This window comes from Crassostrea angulata, chromosome 7 (genome assembly GCF_025612915.1).
Source record: "Crassostrea angulata isolate pt1a10 chromosome 7, ASM2561291v2, whole genome shotgun sequence".
NCBI classification, from domain to species: Eukaryota; Metazoa; Mollusca; class Bivalvia; order Ostreida; family Ostreidae; genus Magallana; species Magallana angulata.
In genome coordinates this window covers 27,538,748-27,561,426 of record NC_069117.1, presented here as the reverse complement: position 1 = coordinate 27,561,426, position 22,679 = coordinate 27,538,748, and the positions used below count along the sequence as shown (strand labels likewise).

The 22,679-nt window shown below is 32.4% G+C and overlaps 1 pseudogene; it reads right to left on the bottom strand.

Moving 5' to 3' along the window:
• Positions 1 to 7,718: 7,718 nt before the first annotated feature.
• LOC128156651 (uncharacterized) lies at positions 7,719 to 15,968 on the bottom strand (annotated as a pseudogene).
• Between the last annotated feature and the right edge of the window lie 6,711 nt (positions 15,969 to 22,679).

Here is a 22,679-nt window from a genome sequence, read left to right as displayed (position 1 = left end):
TCTAGTGTAATTTCTTCCTCAGCTCTTGATCAATATGTAATCCGAACAAAACTCAAACTTGGTCTGACGTTTCAACTGATGATCAACATTTAAAAAAATATTTAGATCTCGGGTTCGCTCATCAGCAAACATCAGTGACCAATGATGATGTTCGTTTCTCAATCTAATTAAAACTAGTCCTTTTATCTCGCTCTCAGTTATCTGTTATATACATGAATGTTATCGCTTGTTAATTAGATTGTTCGTTTTTTTAATCTCTAAATAAAACGTAGTTTTAATACTATCAATCCATTCAAGGTAATAGGTTTCAGTATGGGGGACGATTTTTCTATGATCAAGTAGGTAATTTGTTTAAAAAAGAAGTGAAAAAACAATGAAATGCTTTCTTAGATGCTGGTTATGAATGTAGCGATCATTGCAGAAAAAAAAATTCTGCAATGTTGCTACCCTCATATCCCACTTGAATCAACAGAGGAAGAATTTTATTGCTTTCATATAATATTATAAAGAAGCCGGATGTCGAAATTAGAACCATTTTAACAAGAGCTTGGAATTGGGTAGTTGTGTCAAACAGCAATGTGACGAAGGCTTGTCTATTTCATTGCTAGCCACTCAGTCATAGTTCTTTGAAATCAACAAGATTTGTCTGGATTTGAGCTAAAACTACGCAATCGGTGCATATTTTACTTGAAACCGCGTCATTTTTAATTTGTTTTGACGCAAGAAATAGAAAGCTATGCCCTATTGAAAGTCTAAAGCCTTTTTAAAATGGTTCTAATTAATGTTGACGTGGAAAATATATTACAGTACAATATAATTGAAATTCGATGTTTGGGATCCGTTTTGGCCACACAAAACATAATCGTTGGTTAATAATAAAACACTAGCATTCTTACTGACTTGTCTTTCTTTGTTTGATGGCAAACAAATCAAATTGAGCACAAATATTCTTGTTTCTCCAAATTTTATAAGTCTTCCGATGAATGGTTAAGCCATACGATATAGAATTTATTGTATTACTAGACTTTGACCCGTGCGTGCACTGGTTGACATTGCATATCGGACATAATTTACGAAATATGTACATCGACACATCTTATTATTAACATTTACAAAGCTATATGCCTACAATAATGCTATTAATTTCACTACCCTTTCCTTAGTTTGAATAATCTAACTGTGTCTCGGGAAAGGCCCTCACCACAGTTAGAATGCCTCCCTTATACCCGAAATGTAATAGAAAAGTGCAGAATCGCTCCGGAACGATTTTGGAAAAAGTAAATGAAGTTGCCTTGAAAATGACAGTCAAATTCATCACAACAAACCATTTTGAGACTGCAAAATTAATATCTTTCAACTAAAAATTTTAATCCATAGAATGGAAGAATTCAACACATTTTCACCAACGTACACGTATTTTCTTTGTAAAACTAGGTCCGTATGACATTATTCATTTTTACGATAAAACATATTCTATCTTCACTCTCCTAACAAATACAATGTAACTTTTTTGCATGTAATCAAATATTTTTTGTCATCACGAAGACAAAAGTACATTGTAAGTACTTAGTTGAAATGTTTATTTGTTATTTTTTACTTTCTCTCATAAGAAATCATTAATATATATGAACAGAATATATATAGCAAAAGTTCAATGAAAATTTACCCGTATTTGTATTATCATTTCTTAGTTTATTCATGCGGATGTGATATTGTGGAAACATAAACTAAAGATCCCGTAAGCGGGAATGTATTGCGCAAGCGCAAGATTGTAAAATCCAGAAAAACCAGGTGATTTCCGGGATTTTTTGAGGAATTTTCGTTGATTTTTAATTAGCGAAGCTTAACTGAGAAAAAATAAAAACAAATTGGTAATCTTCAAGTACCAATAATATTTAAATATATAAAACAAAAGACAGTATTCTTCCGATTTCTCGGTATCAAAGACCAAAAATTCGAGTCTATTATTTCAATATAGTAGTATAGATTTTCCTATTCGTTTGTATATTCACAGTATTCATTGATTTTAAAGGTCTTTTTCGTATATCTAGTGCAAGATCAAATGTTAAATAAGTTATGTGTCAGTGTTGAGATATTATTCACAAATTATGTAACTCAGGTGGTCACTATCGAAAGACGATCAACATATTATCTAATCTTTGATTACAACGTAGTACTGAGGTAACTACTCGTAATAAATACATCAAATATTTCATGTTTGTGATCACTGTTTGAGTAAAAATAAGAAAGTTGAATTTTTACAAAGCTTATTATCTTAGGCCATTTCTGATATTGGGGTCATGAAATAGGAAATTGGAAATTTGCCAATGGGTTTACTTTAATCAATTAACTAAGATTATGAAACAGTGATCACAGGCTGACCAGATGCGGACAAATCACATGGCTACTAAGAAAGTAACCCGGTTCTAAGGTATGAAATGGCCATGCGAGCCCTGGCGACCTCAGTTGCTGTTTCTTCTCATTGAAATTGTAAAACTACACAACTTGTTTTCTTTTAAGGTACGTATGTGTAATTCTAATCATTTTAGCATTAGTAATATTATTTATAAGTACTCAGTAAACGCAACGGAACTGCAATAATTTGTAATTTAAGAAGTAATTAATCATTTATTTATTTTTCAGGATAGTTTTCTCTTCTAATAAAGAGTTGCGGTTTCTTCTCATTAAAATCATAAAACTAATGTTACACACCTTTTTTTTTCAAAGGCCAAATAAGTCTAGTAAGACATAGAGTCTGAAACCATTCCCGCGCCCCGCAAACTATATATTTTCAACTATTACAATCTGGTGGAGAATTAAACGATATCCGGAATGGATCTCAGAAATGGCAAATCAATTGACAATTTCCATGGAATGTTCCCAATGCGACCAACTTCAGCACCAACCACTTCCATAGGTGCAACCCCTACGGCACCATCATCTGTAAGGCTGCAAGGCCTACAAAAGGCTAGACGAATCCTGAGCGATCTCACTAGCTCTCCATCGACAGGAATACCATCTCCAAACGTGCCCGCACGTCCATCGAATGGAGCAGTTGGAAGCACAAGCAATTATATAGTTTCTTCGTCTGCTCTGTCTCCTTCTGTAAATAGTGCATCCTCTTTACCGCCTTATACATGCTCATCCTCTATCACTGCATCTCCACAAGAGGTTCGACACGCGCCAAATGTTATTAAGCTATCTCAGTACCACCAGGCTGAACCGGCCAGTCAGTGGTGGTCACTTTTTATGGCCACGGTGGTGTATTTAAATATGTCAGAATCGGCGGCATTGTCTGCTTTTCCTTTTTATTTACGTAATATTCCAAAACAATGGTACTTCCAATTAAATGATTTAATTCAGTCTTCTTTGGAAAGCTTAAAGAACTCTTTTTTAGAAAGATTCCAAAAACAAAAAAATCCTTTTTTACATAAACATATTAAACAAGTCACGGTCACTACATATTGTGGTGGCAGGCTCAATGTGCATTAGCTACAGGTATCGATATAGCAATCAATTGAAAGAGTTTTAATGCACTTTGTGATCCATCTTTGTCTTTACAACAAAACAATGAATTTTATAATGTACTTGCAACAATGTATAAAATCAAAAATATTCATTCTTTAAAATCCATTTGTACATAAAAATAATCATTTACATTTGTTTTATGGAATCAAAATATTTTTTGTTTATTTATATACCCATATCAAACCAGACTATCATAAGGAAACAAAACTTAACAAAAAATGGGACTCCGTTTTCAAAAGTAAAAACAGATTGGTACTTTGAAATAAACAATGAACACTGAAACTCCAAGCTTTTGACAAAGTATTAAAACAAAATTAACGAGGTTAGGCATTTAACATGGTGTTTTCACCATTTTAAAAGTTCATCCTGCGTCGTAGCAGGAAAAGTTCGAGGCCCAAAATGTTAACGAGCTATTAATATCGTTTGTCTTTATCATTTTGAATAAAAGTATTAAACAATTTTGAATTATACCGTTCGTTATCACCGTATGATTAAAACTTTTATGACACCTATAGGCCCCCAATATGTTAACGAACTTTACAATTTGTGCTTAACGTCTTGCATGAAAATATCAATATTAAATTTCGGAAAAAAGATGGACGAGGATTGGGGTAGGGCGTACATGTATGTACATGTACAAAGATAGCCAATAGGTAGAGGACGGTAAACCCGCCTGCATGTCTATCAGGTCATGTATGGGCAAGAACATGAAGCAAACATCCGCCTTTGTAATGACCGCCACCACTGTACCCAGTGATATATGACTTATAAAATAATAAATAAATAAAAGAAATGAAAAGTATTAAATTGTTCATCCAATTGTGCTTCACGTGTTGTTTATGTACAGTCGGTATCACATCTTCAAAATTCTTCTTGTCTTTGCAGGTTCTCTCGTGAATATCAATCTCTTGGAGTCGAGCTGATGTGTTTTCCGGATCTTGAATTTTTAAGTATTTAATTACCGACCGAAAGACAGAAATTTCATCATATATCTATATTATACAATTATTTAATGCTTGAGCAGTCAATAGACCAGAATATTTTTCCCGAGGTGCAGGGAACAGCTCAGTACGATCTATTGCCCGAGGCCAACGGCCGAGGGCAATAGATCATACTGAGCTGTTCCCTGCACCAAGGGAAAAATTCTGGTCTATTGACTGTTCAAGCATTAAATAATTGTTTTATTACCTAATTCCTTCTTAAGTTTTCAGGGTTTACAATTTGCATATTGCAAGTGGTTTTCGTGCCATTATGCAATGTATTAAGATTTTTTTTTCATTTTTTACATGCACAAAACCTGTTGCATGCATTACAACATCTCAATTTAATATAAGTTTACACAAAGAAGGGGGGGGGATCTTCAACGCATTATCTTTTAAATAGTCTTTTACCTTATATGAGGCTTTTAAACTGTTGAAAGGGATTTTGCTGTTTTATTACAAATTAGATTTTTGCGTCTATTTTGAACTGCCGGTCAATAGACTGTGATCTATTAGACGGCCGGTCAATAGACTGCGATCTATTTGACCGCCAGTCAATAGACTGTGATCTATTGGACCGCCGGTCAATAGACTGCAATCTATTGGACCGGCAACGTATTTCAGAACGCGGGTATGTTAATTAATGTTACATCCTTTTGATAGTTCTCAGGGAATGTATATTCCTTTACATAGACGCTGTTTTTAGTACTTGGTGAAACCAAATTCAAAATGGAGTATCAAATAATCAATTTATCAACAGTTTAAAAGCCTCATATAAGGTAAAAGACTATTTAAAAGATAATGCGTTGAAGATCCCCCCCCCCCCTTCTTTGTGTAAACTTATATTAAATTGAGATGTTGTAATGCATGCAACAGGTTTTGTGCATGTAAAAAATGAAAAAAAAAATCTTAATACATTGCATAATGGCACGAAAAACATTTGCAATATGCAAATTGTAATCCCCGAAAACTTAAGAAGGAATTAGGTAATAAAACAATTATTTAATGCTTGAACAGTCAATAGACCAGAATTTTTCCCTTGGTGCAGGGAACAGCTCAGTATGATCTATTGCCCTCGGGCAATAGATCGTACTGAGCTGTTCCCTGCACCTCGGGAAAAATATTCTGGTCTATTGACTGCTCAAGCATTAAATAATTGTATAATATGACTCTCAATTTCAATAAAACTCAATACTAGCAAGTCGGTTTTTTTTTCATATAGCTCTAAGGTCCATCAATTCACACTTCCCGTATAGCTACAGTTTTGCATCCAGACTCATATTACTGCAGGATGACTGCTTTCGTCAAACATTTATTGACTACATGTTTTTTAAAATGTATAGATACAGTGCATTTTTGAAACAGCTATTGCAACTTCCTGCCATCAAGTGGATTGCGTTCGGAATGTCACGTTTCCTTTCTTTTAGCAGGGATATTAAACTGAAGAAGACACAATAAAATACTTGTGAAGCTGCAAAATGTCATACATGCACAAACATCTGAAGGAAAATAATTCAGGGACTGTGTTAGTAGTCTATGACGTATTTTAATCGGTAAAACAAACCCGTAGGAAAATAAGTACGCACATCTGACAATCAATACAATTATGTCTGTAAACAGTGGGTATAAATACATGTTATAATGTAAGTTACATGTATATATCTGCGTTTTACAAAAGAAATTACGATAAAGTCTAAAAAACTTATGAATTTATCATTATTGAACAAAATTTATATAAAACTATTTATTCATAAAACAGTTACTACATTTACTTTCATAATTATATTTTACAGTCTTTAGAATAAAGCATTGATTAGTACGTTGTTAATTAGCATTGAGATTATTATTTTGGTCGTAAGTCAAAAATTCTTTTGTAAGACGCAGTAAGACCTTGATCCGAAGCCTGTGGTTAATTGATCCATAATAACGCGTTCCAAAATCAAAACAGAAAATCTTTTTGTCTGTTTTCGGCGTTTTACCTCAAAATAACGCAGAAACGTATAAAAAATCTGTGTTAACTAATTTATTGACTCGTAAATACATACAAAAATAAGATAAACACATGCACAACATATGTATAGAAATTACAATTCCCTCTCTTCAGCCTTGGAGTAAATTTCCCCTCAAATCAAAAAGAAAGATTTTTATATATTCACACCATATATATAGCAAATACAAATTTTCACCTTTTGGTATTGGAAAAAATTTCCTCCCAAATCAAAATGTAAAATAAACACCTACACAACAAATTTAAAGCAATTACAAAGTACCTTTCTTTAACCTTAGGGGAAAATTCCTCCCATATCAAAATGTAATATATATACATGTACACCATAAGTATAGCAAATACAAAATTCCACTCTTTAGTCTTGGAATAAATTTCCTCCTAAATCAAAAAGTAAGATGAACACAAACACAAGATATGTATTGCAATTAAAAAGTCCCTCTCTTTAGCATTGGGATAAATTCCCCTTCAAATCAAAAAGCAAGATTAATATGCACGCACCATAAGTATATCGATTACAAATTTTCACTATTTAGACTTGGGGTAAATTTCCTCTCAAATCAGAAACTAATAAACACCCATTCAATATATGTATAGCAATTACAAATTTTCACCTTTTAGCCTGGGGTAAAACTTCCTCCCAAATCAAAAAGTAAAATTAATTTATACACACCATAAGCATAGCAATGATAAATTTTCGCTATTTAGACTTGGGGTAAATTTCCTCCCAAATCAAATAGTAAGATAAGCACCTACACAACATATGTATAGCAATTACAAAGTCCCTAATTTTAGCCTTTGGCTAAATTCACCTCAAATCAAAAAATATGATTAATATATACATACCATAAGTATAAGCAGTTACATATTTTCACTATTTGGCCTTTGGGTAAATTTTCCTCCCAAATCAAAAAATTAAAAAAAAACACCTACACAACATATGTATAGCAGTTACAAATTTTCACCTTTTAGTCTTGGGGTAAATTTCTACCCAAATCAAAATGTAAGATTAATATATATACAGCATATGCTTAATACAAAATTCCACCCTTTAGTCTTGGAATAAATTTCCTCTTTAGTCTTTTGGTAAATTTCCTCTCAAATCAAAAAGTACAATACCTACATAACATATTCATAGCTATTGCAAAATTTCTTTCTTTAGGCTTGGGGTAAATTTCCTCCCAAAATAAAAAGTAAGAGCAATATATACACACCACATGTACAGCAATTACAATTCCCTCGCTTAAGCCATGGGGTAAAATTCCCCCTAGATCAAAAAGTATGATTAACAGTTTACTGCACTCGAACAAAAAATTGCTATAATTTGAGACAAATTGTTAATAACAAAATGATAGCTGAAGATTTGATATTTATATTCCACATTGATCACAACAAAAAAGAGTTTGATCCTGTTTGAAAACTAAAGGATAAGAAGTTACAGTATTCTCTTTTATCAAAACAACTAACTATCTATCAATATAAGCATTGTATTTCTATCAAGAATCGTCACCACTCCAAATGCCCCTTTACAACTCTTCTGAGATATTCGTCTCTTAACGCTATATCAATTTTTCCTTTCGAACTCAACTTCGCTTTAAATTTCAGAGCAACTTCTTCTTTCTTCACTCTCTGGCAATCTCTGGTGTTGAGTTGTTTCGTTTTTTCTTTGCTTGATATTGTGATTGACTTTTCATTGTAGTCGATGTTGATCACTGGTGACTTACAGAAAACAAATTCTGTTTCTGTCTCAAATTTACCAAAGTAAATATTACCTCCATACTGCACCATTCCACAATTCACCTACAAATGAAATAAATTTACTGAACTAAAACAAAATATTTAACTTAACCACCATATTCCTATGTTCGCATATAATTTGATTTGTGCAAACTTGCATCAGCACTATCTGAGGTATGCTTTCACAGGTCTTTCCGGACAAATGGATTTTAAGAAGATAATTGAAGATTTTTATCCATTTACATGTATTTATAGGTTTAAAAGACACATCCCTTTGGCACAATTTTAAACAAGAGGCCCAAAGGCCACATCACCCACCTGAGCAACAATAGCAATAACTCTGATCAAATCAGTATTATAGTATCAAAATCAAAATACCGTATATCTGGTTTTTTCCACGATATCTAATTTCCACTTTGTTCGCGACGATTTCCGATTCGCGGAAATAAATCAGCGTAAATTTGATACACAATTTTGTTCTTGTAATAGAGTTTTCTCTTTCCTTATAAAGTAAACAGGTAAGTAACGGTGAACTGTGTTTAGTTAGTATAGTTAGAGGTAGATATTGCAGGATTGTAGGACAAGCGCCAGATATTTAGAAATCAATTAATGAAAACTTTCCTTACTCAATTCGATGTCTAATAATACCTGATGTATGTAACGGTACATGATCAATTGAATTCCTCTGAAAATAATTATTGGTAACTATGTAAAATTAAAAAATCGTGTGAATGGTTTTATTTTCGGAATTTTCTGATACTTTTTTTCTCTCTTACTTTACAAGTTTAAACAATCGTGAATTATATTTTCAGTAAGACTTTGAAATAGTGAAAATTTGATTCGCGTAAATTTTATATACCGTTCTAGGTTCTGCTTCACGGAAAACCCCTGATATACGGTATCTTGACGGTTAAGTAGGATTTTGAAATTCATCTGTAGTTAAAAATTAGATCGACCCCTTTAAAATACAAACAAAACATAAACATCTGATATATATATATATATATATATATATATATATATATATATATACAACCACCCTTGTAAAAAGGGGGGTTCTTAATTTTGAATCATCAAAAAAACTTGAATTCCCTTAACCCAAACATGCTTTGATTTGGTTCCTGTTTGGTTTAAATTAGTGTAGTGATTCTGAGAGAAATTGATAAAAGATTACAAAGACGACATAATCGATTACAACATACAGAAAACCCTTCAACTCAGGTGAATAATATCATGTTTTTGACCGCTTGGAGATATTTTTATTTATAATTCAATTACCTCAATCATATTCTCCTTTTCTACATCCTGGTTTGTTATAAGTTTTCTTCTTCTGTCCTTAAAAGAAATAAAAAGTCATCTTATGAGAAGGATGCAAATATCAAACTTTCATTAAAAAAGCAAAATATCACTTCTTCTTTTACTGGAGTATATGTTTGTTTAATTATTTTACCTCGATCATATTTTCCCTTTCTTCTTCCTCATTCGGACCAATTTTTCTTTTTCTACCCTTAAATAAAAAACATATAAAATAATTTAATGACTTACGGTGTAATCATAAGAAAATGTTTGGCATATTTATAATACCGGGTTAAAAAATATGCGCATCCGTTTTATTAAAACATATCGAGTACTAAGTAAATAAGGCAAACTTAATAAATGATAATTTCAAACTGTTATCCCATTGTGTTGTATTCAGAAATAAAACCTTCAGCAAGATATTTCAAACGTAATTATTAGTTAAACTTTCAACTAATGTTTTTATTTTATCAAAATATGTTTAAAATAGGAATGTGTTTGTGTCATTTTTAGATTTCAAAAACCCGAAACCCAAAACACCCCTAAAATGAACCAAAAACTTTTTTAAATATCACAGGATAAATATCTGCCATTCAGTAAACTGAATGTTAACTGAATAGGCTGAAAAAATGACTGAATGGCACATTACCGATATACCAATCAGTCACCTTTCAGTTACCATTAAGTCACAATTTATTTGACTGAATGGCAGAGAATCATCTTGTGTATAAATCTATTTTTTTAAATTTTAGATTCTCTTCAAAAATCTACATATCTGTAAACTCGAACTTCCACATAATTTATTCTACAAAATTTTGTACTAACATACATGCATTAAGATTTTACAAATGATAAATTAATCAACATTTATATACAATAGAGTCAGACATCGGTAAAGAAATTCCTTCTTCAAAATAAAAACAATGTACCTGAAAACCTTCCTTTTCTGGTAAATCGTCAACAGTCTTCATTTCTCTGGCCTAAAATAAGTGAACATAATACTAAAGGAATTTGCTTAAAAAGGTTATAGATTCAAGAAATTTATTTAATTATGACATTGAAATGTATACGTGTAAATCATTTCATTAAGAAAAGGGCACATAATATAAATAATAATTTCGAATTCATTTTACCTTGCGTGCCCTAGCAGCAGCAGCTTGTGCATGCTTTAGTGCATCTTCTAGCTCCACAATTTTGCCTTGCAGTTCTTCGTTCGTTTTCTATTTTTATCAGAAAATACTTTTAAGCCAACTTAAAAACAACATTTATACGACAATTTTAAATGGGCAATGCGATCATCAAAACTGAATTTATAAAATTAAAATAAATTAAAGCTATTTGATTTTATTGCACGGATATATACAGGTTTATAAGAGCATTTAATGTTGTTCACCTTGATGGTCTGGCATTTTTCCTCCCATGTTTTGGACTGCTTTTTTGTCTGAAAAAGAAAAGGGTACAAGTATGTGCATAGCTTAAGATATATTTTACATTTTCAAGAGTGCACAATATGTACTAGCAGTGTTACAATCAATTACTTGAAAATCTTATTAGGTGTACCTGTTCTAGTTCTAACTTAAGTTGAGCATTTTCAGCTTCTAGTTCTTCATTTCTGTTCTCTTCTATCATCAATTTTGTTCGAACGTTTCCTAGAGCTTGTTTGTAGTCATCTTTTGGGTCTAGATCATCACTTGTCAGCCTTGCTCCTGGACTTTAATTTGACAAAAATGATACGTTTAATCAAAGTCATTATTTGTAATCATTGTTTTATCCTTTTATATTGAAAGAAAATATAAAAAGTGGCATAAATTCCTACTATAACGATAGTTTAGCAAATTCAGTGCTTTGATGTCTGAAAAATATATTTTTAAAGTTTATTCTTTAAATTATCAATGATTTGATATACAGTTTAATGAAGGAAAAAATGTCAAGACCGGATTATTCCAAGTACAAGAATAAGCTAAAAAATCATCACGGAAATACGTATAGTTAAAATGGAAATTATCTTACCTAACTGATGGTTCATCATCCGTGTTCAACATTTCTTGATGTTCATTTTCATTGTCTTCGTCTGCATTCAGATCTCTAATAAAAATAATAGTTATGATTATAGTGTATCTATATGCGCATTTTTGGGGAATTATGAATGTTTAATTTATTAATTACATTGGACTGAAATTTAATACGGTCTTACTCGTCTTCAATGTGTTGTCTTTTCTTTGTTTGCTGTTTTTCAGCATCTTTTGTTGTCTTTTTCCTGGAACATTAAACAAATAATGACTGAAATATCATGCTATTATCTTTGGGTTTTTTACCTTTAAATTGAAACTAAATAATGTATAAAAGTTGTCTTGAATTTCAATGCCAAATAGAACGTTGAACATGCATTTTCCATCACGTTTTAGTTATATATATTCTCAGCATATATTACCTTATTGAACATCGATCCTTAAACCTCCCAAATGAAATATCACCGCGGATAACATCATGTAACAATTCATTCTTCACATTCTCGTCACATTTAGTCCAGGAGATGAGATGTGTTTGTTTAAGATCTCCTTTCGGTTGTTTGAGAATTTTCTTGTCTTTCCACGCCTGGAAAAACTCTTCTATTCCTGCCCATAATTCGTCGCTAAGAGAGGCACAGTGGAGGTGTGTCTTAAAGGAATTTTTCAATTTTTGCTTCTGCAAAATAAATTGTTACATTAAAACAATATTTGTCAAGTAAATGATTTATAAGACAAAAAACTGAATAGTTATGCCCCTACTTTTTAAAATCGGTATGTTGGTTAATAAACTTTACTTACATTTACACACATTATTGAGGCAACTTGATCCCTCCACATGGATGAACACTTTTTAGGTAATTTTTCATTCTTTCTACACTCTTGTAGTAGCTTTCTAAACAGTTGCACAAGTTCGACGAATGAAGTTTGTCGTGAACATTCATGTATCGAGTTGTGTTTAAGTCCAAGAAATATAGCCTCAGATGGCGTAAGATTTTTATACAAATCTACGCAGACTTTCCTAACGACGCCTTCCTTATTAGCCAAATTTTGCAAAGCTTGGCGGGTGTGGTTTCCACCAAGCACTTCTACGAATGGAAATCCATCTTCTTGTATTTTATCGATACTGACATTATTCTCTGAACATACATTTCCAATTAGAACGGAAAACAGCTGAGGTGTTTCCAACAGCTGTTTTTCCAAGTTTTTCACGTGGTCTGGGTCCAGTTCCCGAACTTTCCTCTGAAATGGCGGCTCTATTAAATTACTTACAGGGACCAGTACGTTCCGTCCTGCAAATAGAAATGTGATAACGCTAGTATCCATTTTAAGTTTAAACCATGGACATATTGTCTATTTCTGCTTATACTAAAATTGAAATTGCAAGAACTATAGTATGCAGAATGCAAAGCTGACCACGCCGGTACACACACGTACACGCACACTTGATTCGATCACCAATAAGCAGACCCCACTTTAGCTAGACTAAGTGTCTAAATTGTATCGTTTTATATCTAGCCATAGCTTGTAATTCTTTCCCGTGGTGTTTTATCAGACAAATGCAGTGAAAATGTTAATATACTTTTATAGACCATAATCTATTTGCCAATATCTTTGTAACTGTTTATCCTCTCTCGTAAACCAATTAATTGTCTTGACTCCACCTACAACGATTGGATTGGACAAATGTCAATCAAAACGCGTTTGTTGACCAATGAGAAGTTATCTTGGTGTGCTTTGATGTAAATTTCTCCTGCTTGAATGTCGTTTCTTTGTTTATAAAAACCATGTTTTTTCGTCAAAAATGAAAAATAAAAAACCTAAGACTTTTATAAGTGTGGTACAATCGCTTCTTGTCTTCCCGACATACCCTAAAAAGATATCTTTGTTGGATATTTTTATGAACTTGCCGACTTGTTTTTTGAATGATCGAGGTATAGCGAAAAAAAAACAACATAACACCCCCAAGTTTTTATTGTACTTTAACGTGTAGGTTAGACATTAATTAAGAAACTTCAGATCGAATCATTTTATCTATTTTTTTTTATGAAAAAACGAAACTGTTTATAATGATTACCTTGCAAACTACTGCACATTTTACAAATTTACAAATTTTCCCTAAACACATGCTCATCTAAACTAGGATCAGATAATGACCCACTAATATAAATATAAACATGACTAACAAATTCTTTTTTTTTCTTTACATTATATTTGTTTATAAGCACATGCAACTGAAGCATGATGAAATATATTATGCATTAATACCAAATATCAATATATATATAAATATATATATATATATATATATATTATTTTCGTTTCTGGTAGTATACCAGATTAAAAAGGAAACGACAGTTTCTAAGCAATGCTGTATATAAAAAAGTATATGAGGTAAAAAAAATTGTGTCAACAGACGGACGGACGGACGAACAGACAGGTGGGCAGATGGGAATCGGTGGGTTTTTTTCTTATAGGAACAAGTACAAGTGTATGCTTTTAGCGATTGAGCAGGGGTTGGTAGAACCCAGTTTTCTTAGGCACACTTAATTTTACTATTGGAATGATTTACAGCGAACTACATTGAAGCGTTTAATAGGGGTTAACTCATGAAAAGTTACAACGTAATGTTTTGATTGACCTTTGTCCAATCAGATCGTAGCTGGGCGGAGTTAAGACATTGCCGCTCGTGACTTGAGAGAGAGAGAGAGAGAGAGAGAGAGAGAGAGCGAATTGAATAAATTATAAGTGGTGCCGATGAAAAGATAATCAATAGTTATAAACTTGCAAACAAATTAATTAAGATCTGTATATAATAATTAAATGTATATCCTATATTGGTATAACTTGAAAGCGTTTTAAAGAACGATTGGGAAAATTTCTTTGGCCGCGCGCCGTCGACAACATGTACATGTATTTATAAGAATGACGTACATGTAACTAACCAACTGAGTCCGAGAATACGGGCATTAAATATTTTGAAATGCGAACGAATGATCACTTATGAATTTAGATGTAGTGAAAAGGAAAGGCAACACTGGCGGATGCTTAGTAAAAAAATAAAACAATGGCGGGCAAATTCGTCCTAAGGTAAAGAATGTTTCACACTGAGTAACCATGAAGAAAGTTTTTATACAAAGTAAATTTACAACCTATGTTTAATTCCAGGAAGATTCGGCAAACTTTGATGAGAATACTAACGGTAACACTTGTAATAAAAACAGTTTCTTAAATATTCGTACAGTCTTCGATGTTTGACATTACCTTATCCCATTATCTATATAGACATCGTTGTTCCCTGGTTAAAGAATTTCAAAACACTTTAAAGTTTCATAAATTCATAAGATATACTAGACCTTGATATGTCACTCAGTGTCTCTAATACTATTGTTGATAGATATTACACTCATCTGCGTCATCTATAATTTACTCTATTAACCAGTTAACTCTCTCTCTCTCTCCTCTCTCCCTCTCTCAAATTAAGTGACGAGCGGTAATGTCTCAACTCCGCCTTCTACGATCTGATTGGGCAAAGGTCAGTCAAACTTTTCTGGAGTAAATTCCTATTAAACGCTTCAATGTAGTTTGCTGTAATTTAATTTAATTTAATTTAATAATGAGAAATCAAAAACTTACCGAGCATTTTCATATCTAGTTCTCTGTACTCTATCTGCTTTGGTTCATTCTAAAAAAAAAATTAGTCGAATTAAATAAAAGTTACTAAGCGGCAATCAATTATTGAAGGAAATTTTAAGACTGAACTTAAACGTCACACCAGTTTTGAACAAAATAAGGAATACAAATAAATGCTTATCAAGGTACAAACTAAGATTATTAGCTTACTTCATTTATTTGGTTGCTTTGACTTCTGACCTGAGATGCATCATCACTACTTGTTTGCTGCAAGCATCCTGAGTTCTGGCCATTCACTCTACCGATATCCTAAAATGCAATTTTTACTTCATTCGGATTGTGTTTACACTTTGATCCTAGAGAGCTTTGTGCAGAATTAGGCATTACAGTTACACGCTTTATAAGAAGACTCAACATACAGGTTATAATCTCTCTGCTACTATACATGCATTTACCTATTGATTTTAAAATTCATGTATGTTTTTTTTAAAAGTATAATTGATTTGATACATGCAACTTAGAATAACTTTATTTTTGAAATAATACAGGTTTGTTTTTCATATCTTTAAGTAAACAAAATTTCTTCCCAAAACCATAGGATTCCGGTGAATGAAACGAATCTAACGTACCTGTACACAAAGACCCTGTGTTTTTGCCCATTGTAAAAAAGCCGTTCTAGAAGTTCGGCACATCTTCTCAAAATTATCATGTGTAGAGGACTGAAACATTTTCAGTTCAAGAGTCACATCTCTACCATCATTCAGAGTGACCTGAGTGTATAAACAAACAATATTTTAAAGAGCAACGTACACATCGTTCATCGGCAAGTAAAATAATATCATTCATAGTGAATTTTACGCAGAATTGCATGGTGTTAATCATTATTACTACAAATCGCGTAAAGAGACGAGATTAGCCCTTCAAATGATAATTCACGTGTGTGCTCGCCGTAAATACATGTACTTGTAGTTCTCCTATCTTTACACCTAGCGTGTCCCGTGGATAAATATTTCTAGATCTAAAGCTAGCGCTAGACTTTTTCTGAGTAATCACATTTACTACAGTAAATTAATAATAAGAATTAAATACAGTATTCAAATTCTTCACTAATCAACAAATCAAGCCAAATAATGCATCGAAAATATGTTTGCATATACATGTATTCAAGAATAATATGGCATTTCTGAGTATTGAATAGAATTATATGCCGTATAATAACAGACTAGCCGCGAAGTCGTAGATTTATGTATGTTGGTTTACTAGACAGATTGTCAGATTAGAAGCTAGATCTTTGATTTGAAATTGGAAGTGTACATGTAGTATAATTCATAATGCTTATATTATACCGGTATAGGATAATAAAAGAACATTTTCCAATTTGGATGTCAAAACTTAAATCAAATACATGTAATACACTTGCCTTTATAAACCCCATTGTATGGCTGCTGCTGATATTCTGGACCTTGCCATTGTTGATATTGTCCAGAAGAAGGTGACCATTTTCAGTGAAAGTCCACATCTTTTTCTGTCTAGAGAGGCGCGCAGATTGCAAATCCCACGGATGTCGAAATACAACAATATCTATCGAAATCGCAAGCGGCGCATGTAATGTTTTTGACCAATCAAATCTCGGTAGGATTATCGCTATGCCGAATGGTCGCTCTTGCTAACACCCATCACTTCCCCCTTGATTTTAGTACAGTGTCTTTGGCATCTCCCCCCCCTCCCCCCCCCCCCCCACTTTTTCTCGCAGCAACAAATATTTTAAAATTTACATATAAAAAAATTGAATTATCATGGAGTTGGCCCCCCACTTTTTTAGGAGTATGGAAAAAATTGATATGAAAATAAGGAAATGAGGAGTGAAATTGAAGTTGTATACTACGCCAGCCCCCCTGTTTAACAATAAGGCAATATATAGAGGTCAGAATTTATTGCAGGGGCGTATCTTGACTTTAAATTCTAGGATGGCAAATCCGTTTTGGAGTCTTGGAACCGCCTTAGGTCCCTATCAGGTCAAGGTTAGAGTCTTGATGAGCGATCAGGGTCGGGCAAAGCCCCTCTATAGAAAATGAATTTGGGAGTTTTAAAAATAATTTATGTCCTTGACAGATATTAATCTGCTGGAGAAAAGAATAGGAAATTCTAATAACTAGTACTAGAAGAACTGGGGCCCGTTTCATAAAACATACTTAAGACTAAGTTATACATGTACCCTAGGAAAGAACTTTTTCCTAAGTTCATTACTTATCCGTTTCCCTATTCCAGTCTTATCTCATGAAATCCCTAAGTTGTGTCTCAATTTTAAGACAGGTAAACCGATGTCTTAACATGGCGACTGCTTGTTTTACATTGAAATGAATTACAAGCACATTACAGTTGAACAAAAATACTAGTCATAAGAATACACGTATCATTCTGACTTTTCCACTTTACTTCATAACTAAAGACTTTAAAACTATCAAAATATACATACATTTCTTCAATTAATTTCTTTTGTGTAGACTTAATTTTTACAGTGTTTTCTTAGATGTTTTCTTAGATTATCTGGTCGCACGCGCAGATGGGTAGCAGGTAGTGTTACAGCTAGTGCAGCGATGATAATTGAATTATTCATGCCCGAGAATCCTTAATACCTAATAAATTTGATAAAAACATGAATAAATACTATTACTACGAATGCTGTTTCATTCAGAAACTTTTGTCTTTTATCCCAAATTCCTCTATCAGTCGAGATGCATTCATTTGCGATGTGTCTTTTTGTATTTAAAATTTAAAAAAATCCCATTCTTATATTAACCATTACAAGTAAACACGCGTTACATTACATTTGTTTGAAGTTCCACATTTTTCCATTCTAAATTCTGCTGTCGCTGAATATGATAATTGTATTCCATTTGGAATATAACGTAAGATATAGTAAAATCATAAAATTTAAATATCCTAACGAGTATTTCTAATTTACAGAATTACAGAAATTCTAGCAGTGACCAATGTTTCCAATTGATTCATGCTGTCATATCCAAATATAAATATTTGAATTAAAGAGTTTTATGTACATTAGGCCTATGAAAAAACTGTGTGTTTAGGGTAACACTGATGAAAAAATTAGGTTAGGTAGGTAGGGATTTTTTTTTATTTTATGATATTTTTTTCCGCATGAATCGTAAGAATGTTTGTTTGTGCCATATTTAAAAACGGATTTTTTAATAAGAATAATATAAAATTCACAATCGGATAAAAACAGACATCTAAAAATGGTAGGATCGGGGCATTTTTGTAGGCATTTTACCCTAAACACACATTTTTTAGGCCTTGGGCAAAAACAAGAAGGATAATACGATCAATATATTCTCTCTCAAATTCAAAATATACCGTTACCAAAGAATATACAGGTTTATTACATTATTTATACATGTATCCACTCGTGTGTGTATGTGAATGTAAAATATTATACAAGATTTCAGTACATGTACAGACACTACACTATTTACAGGTACACTCTATCTACACATTTTACTAAATTGAGATATAATTTTCTATGTGAGTAAGGGAATGTTTTTTATATATATATATATATTGAAAAGAATTTACATTCTCTTTTAATCCATATTTTTAAATTTTTAAACATTAACTACATGTACGTTGGTGTTTTATTGGAGCTGATCTCACGAACTTTGATCCCAAACATTTTTAAATAAAATTTGAAGATGGGGGAATAAGATGGCGCAAATGCCCATTCGGTTTAGTAGTGAAATACAATTTTAAATTTATTTTTCTCCAATTAAATCTATTCAAATATATTATAATAAAACTTTGCAAAAGCAAAATTTCTAACTATAGTCAGTTTTTAATATATTTAACAAAAAATAAGAAGAAAAAAATATTGTCGGAAATTTTTGTGGTATCGAACCCGTAACATAAAAACCCTAGTTTAGCTTATGCCAGGTGCTCTAACCACTGAGCCATTTCAGACACAACAAAGTGTGCTTTTTAAATATTATGTGTGACTAAGGCCACGAACTACAGGACTTGTATTATTTTTTTCAAAACGTTCAATTGTTGGGATACAAAATGATATTTTTAATGTATAGTGGGTCATCTCTCCACGTTTTTGTTCATTGAAATCGGTTTGTTTTCCAATAAAGTTTAATTAGACTATGAGAAAAACATGGAGCACAGACCCACTCTATAAAAGAAAATGCCCTGAAGTTCTAAAAAATGACAGTATTTGCAGGTTTTGATACGTACACGCCTGTTTGAGTCAACATATTCCAAGTATTGAACATACCTATAGGTTAAAAATCAATGATTCGTTAAACATGATTTGAAAAAAAACCATCAGATTTATTGATACTTTAATTTTTCAGTAGCCTGTCCGACCGCGTATGGGCATTTTACACGCCTTATCTACCCATCTTCTTTATAAAGTTATTGCTAAAAGGGAGGGATGGTCATGGCATGTTTTAGATTAATATTAATCTTATAAGAAGAAAGTTAACTCAAGATCGTCAACCGTGTAGGGTGTAAAAATATTCTGACCAAATCTAAAATATCAGGAAAATCTGCACTAGCAACCAAGTGATCAATATGTGATGAATCGCTTCTGTAGGATTTTTGATTCCTGTGACATTCGACGTAAGTATTATGCGTAAAATCCGACTCTAAACTAACTTTGTTTTACTTAGCGGCGGGAAGTTGAGTACAGTTCACTGTATATATGTATACACCCGTGTATACATATAGTTACCTATCCATTGAACTCGATTAAAACGCTGGTGAATATCAACATATTGTTACTGTGGTTTATTGTGCATTACCTTAAATTGCACCTTATGGAGAAGGCTTACATAGGCATTGCCTGTTGCCTAATCCATTTATGTAAAGATATATTTGCATATTAAAATATGTTCAAACCATATTCAAGATAAAGCAAAGTTTTCAAGCATTAAATCTGAAATATTTTGAATTTTTCTTTACTAATTGATAATTCATAACTTAACAAATCATATCGAAAAGTTGAAGGAATATCAGATGGTTAATATCTTGGCCACCCAATCTCTTTAAATAAAAGCTTTAATTTAAGAAATGAAATAAATATTTCTGCAATATATAATTGATTATGAAAAGGGAATGCCGCAAGGAAGCTACGCCCTTGCATTGTTATGCAGATAAAACTGGCGCTTTGTTACAAATAATGCACTGTAAAAATAAGTATTTTTAGCAAATTGACACGGGGAAACAATATAAACGAATTCAATGTGTTTTTAAATTTCATCATTAATTAACAAACGAAAACAAGATTTGATTGAAACTTATAGCTAAACAACACAATTGTAAACAATAAAAAAACTGGAGCTTGGTTTTATAAAAAAGAATACTCTAAGCCACCCTTGTAATACTATACGTATTTAACACCCGAATTCTATTGAAACATTAAAATATTGTACTTATATAAGTAAGGAAGTAAATGATTTGGCATGTGTTTCATATAAAATAACAGAGACATGCATATCATATAATTGCTTAATGAATAAACACCCGGCCAATCGGACCTATATGTCACTTTATAAACATGAATATACAAATATTAGGTTTACGCATTGTTAATTTTTAATAAAATAGATTGTCTGCACATAAAAGCTGAATATAGGAGTTTTGCAGTTTTCATGGAAAATTGGATTAGAGATAACTAGTGCAATCTGAGTCTGACATGTTTAGTAATAGATTATTAAAGCCACTACTGTTTAAAAATTCCGGGTTTTTTTTTCGAATCATTCTTGAAAACGAGCAAAATGATAATGAAAATTGTTGAGCTCAAACTGTTCTGCACTTAAAATGAATTCATGTATGATGCAAGAATTTTTTTGAAATTAAAGCGGGTTGATAAACCCATCTCCAATAGTTACGTACCAAAAAAATATATCTTAATAATCAGTGTCTTTGGTTTTGTTAGGGCACATCCAAAATAAAATTAAAAAAAAAAATATCTATGAATCTCAAAGTACCATTCCGAATAAAATGATGAATCTAGTGTAGATTAACAATCCCTATCACAAGATGAATCCAAGGAGACACTTAGTCATTCAGTAAATTTACATTGATTTCAGACATGAATTTAAATCAACGCTCGAATCTCAAAAACTAGAGATGACCACTTCACCATCTTTTCAAAGTGGTAGTGGTACACCACTAGTAAATGACTCTTAAAAAAGCCTGATGTCTAATTTCCCATTATAATGAATAGTGCATTTTTAGGGTACCTAATCTCATAGATTAGAAATAACTTTAATAATGATGACCATATTTTGCCGTGGTAGTGATATACCATTAGTAAATGACCCTGAAAATTTCAGCCCCGAGGGTAGCGGCCCTCGAGCATGATGTTTAAAATCCCATTATAATGCGTAGTTTACTATAAGTAGGACCCGAATCCTAAAAACTAGAGATGACCACTTCACCATATTTTCTCAGTGGTAGTGGTATACCTGAAGTAGATGACCCTAATAATTTCAGCCCCCAGCGTTGGGGTCCTCGATGTTTCCGAGCCCGGTGTTAAAAATTCCATTATAATAAATAGTGTATTTCTTAAGGCCCCATATCTCAAAAACTTGAGATAACAACTACACCATTTTTTCACGGTGGTAGTGGTATACCACTAATATATGACCCTAAAAAATTTCAGGTCCAAAATATGAAAATCAATTTTATGCATTGCAAACTACGTTCTAGAGTGCAGTCCACTTTTGAATTGCGAATAGCGAACTGTGAACTGCGTTCCAAAAACCGATTAGGTTTATTTGTTTGTTAATTTGTTGACCAGAGAGTCGTCTTTATTCGTTCAACACTTTCTTGCCGTTCCTTTAATGTTTTCTCATCATTCGTTCATAGTTTGCTCATTGTTCGTTCAAGATTTTCTTATTACCGTTTCACATCGTTCGTTCAACGTTACGGTATTTTCGACGTTATTTCCCGTCGTTCGTTCATCGCTCGCCCATTGTTCATTAAGTGATTTTTTCCGTAGGTTATTCAGTTATATCTCGTAGTTTGTTAAGCATCGTTTCATCGTTTGTTCAACATTTTTCATCGTTTGTATAGCGTTCAGCGTTCGTCTCTTGTTAGTACATGTACCTCTTGTACGCATAGCATTTTAGTTACATGACATTCAAAGTTCTCTGACTCATAGTTTGTTCAGCATTTTACCATCATTTGCTCGGCGTTTTCTTGATTCTTTTGTTCTGCTTTCTCCCTTCACACTCTTTCAGTGTTACATGTATTTCTGAATTATCATTCATTTAGCTTTTGTCAACCTTAAAATGCAAAAGACAAAATGACTACATATTTGTATTTCTAATGCAGTAATTGTCCAAGCGGAGAGGTAGCCTATTATAGGACATAAAATCATAAAAACAAGCAAGACCCATCAAAGCATTGCCAAGTAAAACGTAGAAATCATAGACAATGTAACTGAGTTTCAAAAGGGAGATAGTACAC